Source organism: Pteronotus mesoamericanus, unplaced genomic scaffold (assembly GCF_021234165.1).
Source record: "Pteronotus mesoamericanus isolate MK-2021 breed Mesoamerican mustached bat unplaced genomic scaffold, CSHL_Meso_final scaffold_21, whole genome shotgun sequence".
NCBI classification, from domain to species: Eukaryota; Metazoa; Chordata; class Mammalia; order Chiroptera; family Mormoopidae; genus Pteronotus; species Pteronotus mesoamericanus.
The window spans coordinates 21,917,885-21,928,338 of record NW_026555310.1 but is presented as its reverse complement, the minus strand read 5'-3'; the positions used below and the strand labels follow the sequence as shown (position 1 = coordinate 21,928,338).

The 10,454-nt window shown below is 37.2% G+C and overlaps 1 non-coding gene across 1 annotated transcript; it reads left to right on the top strand.

The window, feature by feature from the left end:
• The first annotated feature begins 3,871 nt into the window (after positions 1 to 3,871).
• Positions 3,872 to 3,978, top strand: LOC129085149 (U6 spliceosomal RNA). The gene has a single exon (XR_008530653.1). It is a non-coding gene; the product is annotated as a U6 spliceosomal RNA (small nuclear RNA).
• Positions 3,979 to 10,454: the final 6,476 nt, after the last annotated feature.

The window sequence follows — 10,454 nt, the reverse complement described above, 5'->3', positions numbered from 1 at the left end:
AAAATATAACAGGTTCAATTTGTTTGGGGCCTTTCTGTATTTAGTATCTAGTTATGGCTTCATGGGTTTAAACTTGGCAAGGCAAATAAAAATAATTTAAAAAAAACTAACTTCACTTGAAACATTTTCCATAATATTCCTTTTTTTCTGTCTCTGTCCCAATTTTTTTTTTTGTTTCTATGGAAAAACACCAGGGAAAATATTTCAAGTAGTTATTTTAACAGACAAAGAGGAAGTTAAATGAAATAAAACCTCTCTTTTGAAATACAATAAATAACACAATGGAGATAACTTACATCTGAAAACTGACCTATTAATTATAAGGATCAAGAGCTAATACTGCTCCTCATTGGAAAGCAAAAACAATAACAATGATAAAACTTAGTTAAAGGATAGGAAGATATATAAAACTTTAAGAAAGGATTTATTCCAACAGAGGCAGAAGATGAGATATGATTAAAAATAGTAATTCCAAGAGGAAAAAGGAAAATATGTGCAAGCAAATTTTACAGTGAAGGTAATTTCAGTTATATAGGAAGAAGAAGAAGAAGAAGAAAAACACATTTTACACAATTTCAGTGGTAAATGCTTCTTATACAGGAAAATGAAAAGAGTAAATATAACTAAATCCATGTAGTCCACAGTGAGCATGAAATGAGATCTCTCTCTCTCTTTGACACTGGTAAGGGGATGTTTAATTGTTTTGCACAGCAATTTCATGCATCCATGTTTCCACTCAATTGGAGATCTATTTCTAGTTCAGGCCTAGACTGGGAGGATGACAAAATAGAGGATGATATAAACTAACTTGATCAAATTCATATTGTTAAATATAAGGCAGAGTTGAGATTCAAACCCAAAATAAGTCTGAATCCCTACCAGGTCTCCTTGTTTTAACAGTACCAGCTTAACTGCCTGATAAAAAATAATTAAGAATAAAGGTCCTGGGGCAGACAGATATTGTATTGCACAGAGTTTCATAACAAAACTGTATGGCATGCGACAGTGTCGGATATTCTTCCTGTTAAGCTCTCTAGAAAGCAGTTTCTGAGATGAAGTTAGAATTTATTGGTAAATATGCTTTCAAAGGCAAGTAGAAGTAGAATTGGGAAGGTGGTACTGTCATACCATGATAGAGATCCAACAAAAACTCTGCCAACTCGGTGAGGATCTCCAGAGCAAAGATTATTCAAAGGTAAGCTCTGTACCACCTGTAGCACCACTTTGCTCAGTTATTGGCTGGGGTGGGGGAAGCAGTGCAAGCTGAGAGCTTGACCTTTGTTCCAAAGCTGAGGCAGATCCTAAAGGGGCCACTTGTTAGCTCCTGAACTCTTCCAGGTAGGGCAGCAGACCCCTGTGAAGGGAAATTTGAGCAACATACTTCAGTGTCTACCATTCACAAACACAAGAGCCAACAGAGTTTGGACGGCTTGGGAAAATAATGCTGAACAAAGATAATTCTTCTGACTGTAAATGTGTCACCTACATTTCCTGAGTCACAGTAGTTTGGACTTAAAAACAAGATTACAAAAATAACCATTAAAAGAAAAAAAGCTATCTGTATACTACTGTAGTGTGTTATATGCTGTCGAGTTGGCTGTGACTCCTGGTGACCTTACAAATAAGTGATGTCTGCAATGTCCTGTCCTCAACAGCCCTGCTCAGCTCCTGTAGATGCATGTTTATGACGTATTTTATGAAGTCAATCTAGTTCACAGTTGGCCTCTCTCTTTTCGTGCTCCCTTCTATTTTTCCCAGCATTATAGTTTTTTCCAACGAACCCTGACTTTCATCTCAGGATGTACCCAAAATAGGACAACTTCAGTTTTGTCATTTCTGCGTCCAGCAATGTTTCAGTCTTAATTTGCTCTAAGACCCACTTGTTCACCTTTATGGAGGTTCAAAGTACTCATACAGCTCTCCTCTAACAACATATTTCAAATAAATTAATTTTTTTCTATCAACCTTCTTCTCTGTCCAACTTTTACATCATACACTGTAACTGGGAATAAGAGGGTGTGCATAAGCTTACCCTTGGTTTCTAATGATAGACCTTTGCTCTTGATCTTTCCTAAGTCTTCCTCTGCAGCCTTCTAGGTCTCAACCTTCTTTTGATTTCTTGGCTGCCGTCTCCATTTGAATTGATGACTAAGCAAAAATTTTTTAAATAATTTAATGTCTTCATTGTCTATGTTGAAGCTGTGTGTTTCTTCTGTAGTCATGATTTTTATATTCTTGATGTTTAAATGCAGTCCTGCTATGGCACTTTCTTCTTTCACTTTCATCAGAAGTCATTTTGAATTATTGCTACTTTCTGCCAGTAAGATAGTGTCATCTGCATATCTTAAGTTATCTTAATTTCTTCCACCAATTTTCACTCCTCCTTCCTCTGAGTCTAGCTCAGTTTTTGAATGATATGTTTTGCATATAGATAAATAGGGAGATAAAAGACATGTTTGTCTAACACCTCTGCCTAGAGGGAAACCATTCTGTGTCTCTATATTCTGCCCTAACAGTGGCTTCCTGTCCACAGTAAAGGTTACACATCAGGATGATCATGTGCTGAGGCATGCCCATGTCTTTCAGAGAAACCCATAGCTCTTCATAATCAACACAAAGCTTTTACTGTGGTCTACAAAACATAGACTGACTTCTGAAGTTCTTTGGAGCTCTCCAGCATTCAATGGATGTTTGCAATTAGATCTTGAATGTCTCTTCCGTCTCAGACTCTAACTTGAACATCCAGTATTCCTTGCTTTGTATAAGATAGAAGCCTTTGTTGCATCACCTTGAGCACCACTTAATTGCATGGGAAATTAGAGTAATAGTCTTATAAATACTGTGTGCACTCTTCGGCATTGTCTTTCTCGAAGATTTTGATGTATATTGAACTTTTCCAGTCTGTGTAGATCATTGTTTTGTTTTCCAAGTTTGTAAACATGTTCTTGTTAGAATTAGACAGATTCAATCTTTGTGGCTTGAAATGATTCTATTACTATCCCATCTACCCCTGGTGATTTATTTTTTCCTAATACTTTTAGAGAAGCTTTCACTTCACTTCCTAGAATTACACATTCTTCATCATAGGGAACTTCTTCAAAGCTATCTGCCAGTCTTTTGTTTCTTCTATAGATTTTCATTATACTATTTACACTTTCCCTTTATATTCTCCTATTTAGGTAATGTGCTTCCTTGTTGGTTGTTCAGCATTCCTACTTTAGGTTTGAATTTCCTTTTTATTTCTTGAATCTCCTGGTAGAGAGCTCTTGTTTTTCCTTTTTTGTTGTTTTCTTCTATCTCCTTGCATTGCCTATTGTAATAGCTCTCTTTATCTCTATGTGATAGTCACTGAAAAACTATGTTCAGGATTCTAACTTCTACCTTTGCCTCTCACCTGTCTTTAAAAATTTTCAGTGTTTATCCTGTCATCCATCTCAATTTTCCTTCCCTTTTTTTACTTCCAGTACTGCCTTTTTACATTCATCTCAATAATATTTGTAGTTTCAGTCTACTGTTTTTCTGAGTCTCGATCAATTACATTTAACAGTGCAAATCTGTGTTTTATGTGGACTTTAAATCCATTAGGAATGTTATTACATTATATTTTGGCACTATGATTCTTTTAGTGCTCTTCAGCTTTACTCTAATGTTTGATATTAGCAGTTTGTGGTCAGTATCACAATCTGCTCCTGGTCTTGTTTTGGCAGAGAGAATACAGCTTCTTATATCCTGCTTCCAATTACATAGCCTACTTGATTTCCATATTCGTCATCTGATTATGACCATGTATACAATCATCTGTTCTGTTGTTTGAAGTATGTGTTTGTAATGGACAAGTTATTGGCTTACTCCTCAAAATACATAAACCATAGGACTCGCTTCAGCAGTGCAAATACTAAAATTGGAACAATACAGAGAAGATAAGCATGGTCCCTGTGCAAGGATGACACACCAATTCATGAAGCATTCTATAAATTAAAAGAAAAACAAATATGAGCCCCAGATCTTCCCAAATAAATTTAAGAATATCCAGTATCTCACACAAGTTCCAATAGCATTCCGTTGACTACCATGGAGCAACCTACCATTTTTCTTATCTCCCAATCCAGATCACTGAGAAAATGTATCTAAAAGCACCTAAGTTCAGACTAGCAGTGGTGCCATTGTTACGCACTGACAGCACCACTGCCCAGAGGCAGGACCACTGATGATGCCAAGTAGCCCAAGGCAGAAGAGTCTCATCTTTAGTCAGGTGTTCTGATGTTTTATATCCAGAGAATAGAAGGCACTGGAGCAAATACTTTATCATTACCCCTACGACCCAAGCAGCTGTTGTTAACATTGATAAGATTCTCTTCTTGTGTCAACAATGCTAGTGCTTCCAGGAGGACTCAGGGTCTCTTAAGACTTAGCTTATTTTTCATTGCAGGTCTTTTACTCTCAGGCTGAGGGTAGCCAGGTTGACTGATATTCTAAGTGACAAATGCGAATACACTCCTTTCTAACAATAACATATTGGACTTGACCAAACTTCTGTACTTCTACTTCCTCCTACCTTAGGAGAAATTCTTTCTTCGTAGGAAAACAGATCCTGCTTTTTTGTCCACTCCCAGTCTTCCAGACTTTTGCAGATATTCTTCGATCTTTGGATGCAGGCTGAGATACTTGCTGTATTTCTTTAAGAGCTTCCTTCAGTTCCTGGGGAATGGAAAACTAATATCAGAATCTGAGTAGTTGATAATTTTCATAGCATAATCTCTGTAAGAACCTGAATACAACTATCATCTACACCAACAGTGTGAATAAAGCTATTGTCAGCAGTACCTTTTTCTATCTAAAGAGTTTTATAAAAGTCCTCAAACTCTTCCTGACAGAACAGTGTGTCCCACATGACCATGATTGTTACAAGTGTGTTGGTCAAACTGAGCAGAGTCGGTGTATAACCATCCTCATAAATAGTCTTGAATTTTCTATTTGATTTTTCTATATGTTACATTAATATCAACTTATGTTTTCAGTACATATACTTGCATTTGAGAAAGTTAAAGTAATGCCTGGTACTTTGGAACTGTAGCTTAAATGGTTTAGTATCAGTCCTACAGTTTGTATTTGAATCATTTGCTAAAAGCTTTTTTGCTGGAAGCTTAAATATTTCTTTTATGGCTTTATTTGGGCTGTTACCTTATAAGACATGTTAGGAGAGGCAGTATTGTGTCAGTACTCTTCTGAAAGTGCTAAAGAAAAAAAATCAGAATTCTAGACTTCAGTCTTAGTTTCTGTCATACGTTCGGCATATGGGGATTTTTCAGTTTTGGAGGAGAGAAGAAAAACTGAGGTAGGTTGCATTTCAGTTGTTTCTCCAGCTGTCTCAGAAATCTCACATTATTTTCTAAGAAAAGAGTATAAAAGAGAGAATTTCCTATCAATTCTGTTCATGCTACAGGAATCAAATACATTTGTAGGCTTTAGGAAAAACCAACATGCTCATCTAGCCTTCTAGTCAGAGTAGTGACAAGTCTTTCCTGTTTACCCCTCTTGAGGATATCAACTTTTCCACACTTAAGTTTCTGGAACTCTTTGATGTCACAGTTTTCTCTATACCCTCCCTCCAACTTTCCTCCATCACTCATCTTAAGGGACAATTTAGCTTTCACTAAAAGACTACTGGTGTCCAGAGACTGGAAGGGCAAGAATCTTACTTTCAGTTCAAATTTGAAGTTCTTCCAACAGAAAACTCACCTGAAAGGGAGAAGTGACAGAAGATCTAAAATTGAAGGATGATGTAAGCAGAAAGCCAAAACAGGAGTAAGAAGAGCCCTTTCACAGACACAGCTCAAAGCCTTTAACCAGACTTGTGTGCAAATGTGTGCCTCTGTAGAATGGGCTATGGAAGATAATTTGATCAGCTAATGCCTAGATCGGGATTTTAATTCTTGCATAGAACAGATTAGGGATTTGAACTGAAACCTTGCTTAAAGGCTTTTCATAGAGGAGTTATTCCCATCATGTACAGATAAACTAAAAAAAAAAAGAAAGAAAGAAAGAAAGAAAATGTCTCAGCCACCCAGGGAGCTAACATACAAGCTTCTTGTGGCTTGTACTTTGGGTAAAAGCAATTTTTAAATGAGAAATCAGTTCCTTTGGCCTGCTACTTTACAAAATGGAAACCCATATGGCATCAGAAAATCTCCAAACTGAGAAGCAAACATAAATAATGGTCCTCAGCTAGTTACACACTTAAATGCCTGGTAGAGGTGAATACAAAATTGTCCTGCGGAGGTTGTAGTGGATAATGTCAGAGTCTGTGCCTCACCCAGATCCCTGGATCTATTTTTACCTTTTCTTGGTGCAGCATGGTGGGGGGAATGGGGTGCCCTGTTTGCTGTGCTTTCCTATCCTGCACCTACTGGGCCTCTTTAAAAAAAAAATGCCCTCAAAAACACATCTCCTACCCACATAATTGTCATAGCTCCTTAGCCTCAGTTACAACTCTGTGGCATAGCTTTTAAACTCCAGAGTCCCCTGCAGCATCAGCCCGAGATCATGTTTTTGTGGGGCTTTGTCTGAAATCACACACATTTGGATTTCTCCTCTTCTCTGTTCTGTCCCTACCCCTTTTGCCAGTCTTCCTGGAACATTTCCTTAATAAGCACTACCACTGAATCCTCATCTCAAGTGCCTGGTTCTGTGGAGCAAGGCCCAACACACTCCCATGGGATTCTCTCAGGAAAATAAACAAGCACCTCTAAAGACAAACTCGCTAAAAAAATTTACAAAACACACAAGAGAAAATAAAATCTATCTGAGACCGAGTCTGTAGGCACGATAACAGAAGCGTTATTGCTACTAAGGACTCCATGTAATAGAAAAGCAATTTGAAAGGATATGTAAATTATCCAGGATAAAGGTTGAAAGAACTAAAAATTAAAGTATGGTGGTAAGATTTGGGACCAGCCCAAGGGTCCATCAGTAAATGAGTGGATAAAAAAGCAGTGGTACCTTTACACAATGGAATACTACTTGGCCATAAAAAGATGGAACTCGTACCTTTTACAACAACATGGGTGGACCTGGATATTATTATAGTACGTGAAATAGGGCAGTCAAAGAAAGGCAAATGCCATATGATCTCACTTATATGGGGAATCTAATGAACAAAACAAACTGATGAACACAATAGAAACAGAGGCATGGATTCAGGGAAGAGACTGACAGCTCTCAAGGGAGGGAGGATAATGGGCTGGATGAAAGAAAGTGAAGTCATTAAACAAAAACATATATATATGAACACAGACAACAGTGTAGTCATAGCCGGAGGGAAAAGGAGGTGGGAATAGGTGGGGGTAGGCAAACTGGGTGGAGGTAGGCTAAGCAGGTAGAGGTAAGCAAAACAGGGAGGTAAGCAAAGCAGGGTGAGGTAGGCAAAGAAGGGAAAATGGAGACAGAAGGAGACTTTGCTTGGGGCAGTGAGCCGATGATGCAGTGTACAGGTGATGTGTTATTGAGTTGTACACTAGAAACCTGCATGGTTCTACTAACTAATATCACCCCAATAAATTCAATAATAAAAAAGAGATACAGGGAAACAATGAAAAATTTATCCATAGGTCTAAGAGCAGTTCCTGAGAGGAGAATAAAGAATGGCAAAGAGGCAAAATCAGAAGCAATAATGCCTAATTAATTTACAAAAGGATCGGAGTTGGTACCTCATATCTTCATGTCCACATCAACACATTCATGCTATGAAACCACGGAAAGAAAGTGACGTCAGTACCACCTGCATCAACATAAGGAATTACAGGGACTTTATAGGTTTTAGTGACTTCTGATAATAAACATATCCTGTTTATGCAAATTAAAACCATCAGTTCTAATAATCAAGAACACTACGAGTCAAGCTTTCTCTTTCGGTAATAAGACATATAGTTAACTTTGGAAAGATTATTTTCTCTACTAAATGTCAAATGCCAAAAATTTTCTTAGAAAACATATACTTCCAGTTGTTGTATTAAATTTTAAAATAAAGTTAACATTTTGTGTGTCATTTCTTATCATCTCTACTATGTAAATATATTAGAGTATGATGAACACATAATTATTAGTATACTACTTGGCTCATATTGAGCTTATTTTCTCATTTGAAAAATATGATCGGCCCTAACTACCTTATTAGGGTCATAGTGAAGCTTAAAACAATAACACATACAAAGCACAAAGACAGGCATTTAGTATATGTTAGTTATTTTTTTTCTATCCTCAGTGTTGTAATATTTTCCCCTAATTCTTTGTCTTTGATTCAAAATTTTTTGAATTTTCTTTTTTAAAAAAACGTTCTTGCAAGGAAAGAACATAGTGTATTCTTTGTATTATATGATTATCATTCATTCTAAAAGTTCTTTGTTTTCAAGGGTCTACTTATTAAGACTATGTCTTAATTGTATAACTCTTGGCCTCAACTATTCTTCTACCTACTTATCCTTGCTGTATCTCTGCTAATTTGCAAAATGTGGCAGCAAAGTCTTTGAGAGCACTATGTCCTAGTTTTCCGAATACTGTTTAATGCATAGACTTGAAAAGCCACAGCCTTGGAAAAAAGTCCGCTTGCGAAGATTTCAGCTCTCCAAAGCAGTATCCCCAGCTCCCACCATCTAACGCCCTTAGAAAGTGCTTCCCTCTCTGGTTATAGAAGTTTCCCACTATCACAGGCGGTTCGACATCCTACCACTTTCCAGTCATTCCTTTCTGAAATTTTGCGATTTTTAATATTCCTAGAATGAAAGTGTAGCTCAAGTTTTCACAGCTCTTGTTCTGCAGCGTTGCTCCCCCTAGTGTTGACTGAAGACACTGAATTTTCATGAGGCGATGTAAGCATTTTGCTAATCTAACTATAAAGAAAGGTTAAGTGCAGAAAGAATTATGCGTGTTGCATGCTATTGAGTGGGCTCTGACTCCTGCTGACCCTGTCAATGAGTGATGAGTGATGTTCATCCTCACTAGCCCTGCTCAGCTCATGCTTATGACTTCTTTTATAGAGTTAATCTATTCTGTATTTGGCCTTCCTCTTTTCCTGATACCTTCTATTTTCCCTAGCATTGTTGTCTTTTTCAATGAACTCTGCCTTCTCTTGATATACCTGACGTTAAATAGCTTCAGTTTTGTCATTTGTGCCTCCAGTGACGTGTTTTCAGGCTTCATTTTCTGTAGGACACACTTGTTTGTCTTTCTGGCCTGTTCAGGGTATTCGGAGAGCTCTCCCCTAACACCATATTTAAAATGAGTAAATTCTTTTCTTATTAGCCTTCTTTATTACCTTCTAGCATTTACATATTAAAAATATTTCTGAAAGTCAGGAATAGGGTCTTATTCATCACCCCCATATAGAGCAGTGAGTGTAGCATTGACTTCCATCAAGAATCCTTTGACCCAAACTGCCAAGAGAATACATAGAATGGAGAAAAAATTATTAAGCCTCTGTCTCTATTTTAATTTTTAAATTTAAAGTGTGCCTGTATAGTAGGACCTAAATTTTTAGAAACATCTTATCATAAATCAGCATTATCTAACTAATATTAAAAAATGGAAAAATCATTTGTGAATATTTTTACATCCTTCAAGAATGAAGCACATGATTCAAATATACTTGGAAAGAAGGAACTTAGCAGTGCTAATTTCCAACTTAGCAGTGATTCTGACAGTTGAATGTTGTGCTTTCCAGGCTTTTGAGTAACTCATCTGCATGTCACAGTCTAGACTACTGAACTGCCATGAATCAATCCCACGATCAATTAGGGCCGGAGAAAACTTTCAGCAAAGCTTACTTTACCGAATGGGACCTACCCAACGAGAGTTCTCATGCACTCTCAATAGTCAACCCTTCACTGCACGTCTTTACTTCCGCCTTTCTTCCCAATGTCCTCAAATCTTTGCAGCTTCATCCCCCAAATGACCATACTTTGCTCTTTGACTGTTACATTATTGGCTAGAATCTCTACAACTGTCACTTTAGATTTGGAACAAGGACTTTCCATTTGAAGTAACAATGATAGTAAGGGACGTATTTAATTTTTGGCATAGGGGGTCATATACTGTACTACTCAATATATTAAAAGATACCTATACATTTGAAAAAGCATTCTATTGCTTTTATAATTCAATCTGCAGAAAGCACATCTTGGCCAGATCATCTTGGCTGGTGGGAAAACAGGTAACCCAGTGGCCTTCAACTATGCCCCAGGGGGGCCATGTCATACTCTCGGGAAATAGAGTGATCACAAAATATTAAGTTTATCAAAGAGAGCATGGATTTTCAACAGTTGAAATATCTGAATCTAGTTTAGAGAGGCTTCTATGAAGAGTTATAGACAAATACCATAGGATCCCACCTATAAGTGGAACCTAATCAACAAAACAAACAAGCAAGAAAAATATAACCAGCAACACTGAAAGGAAAAACA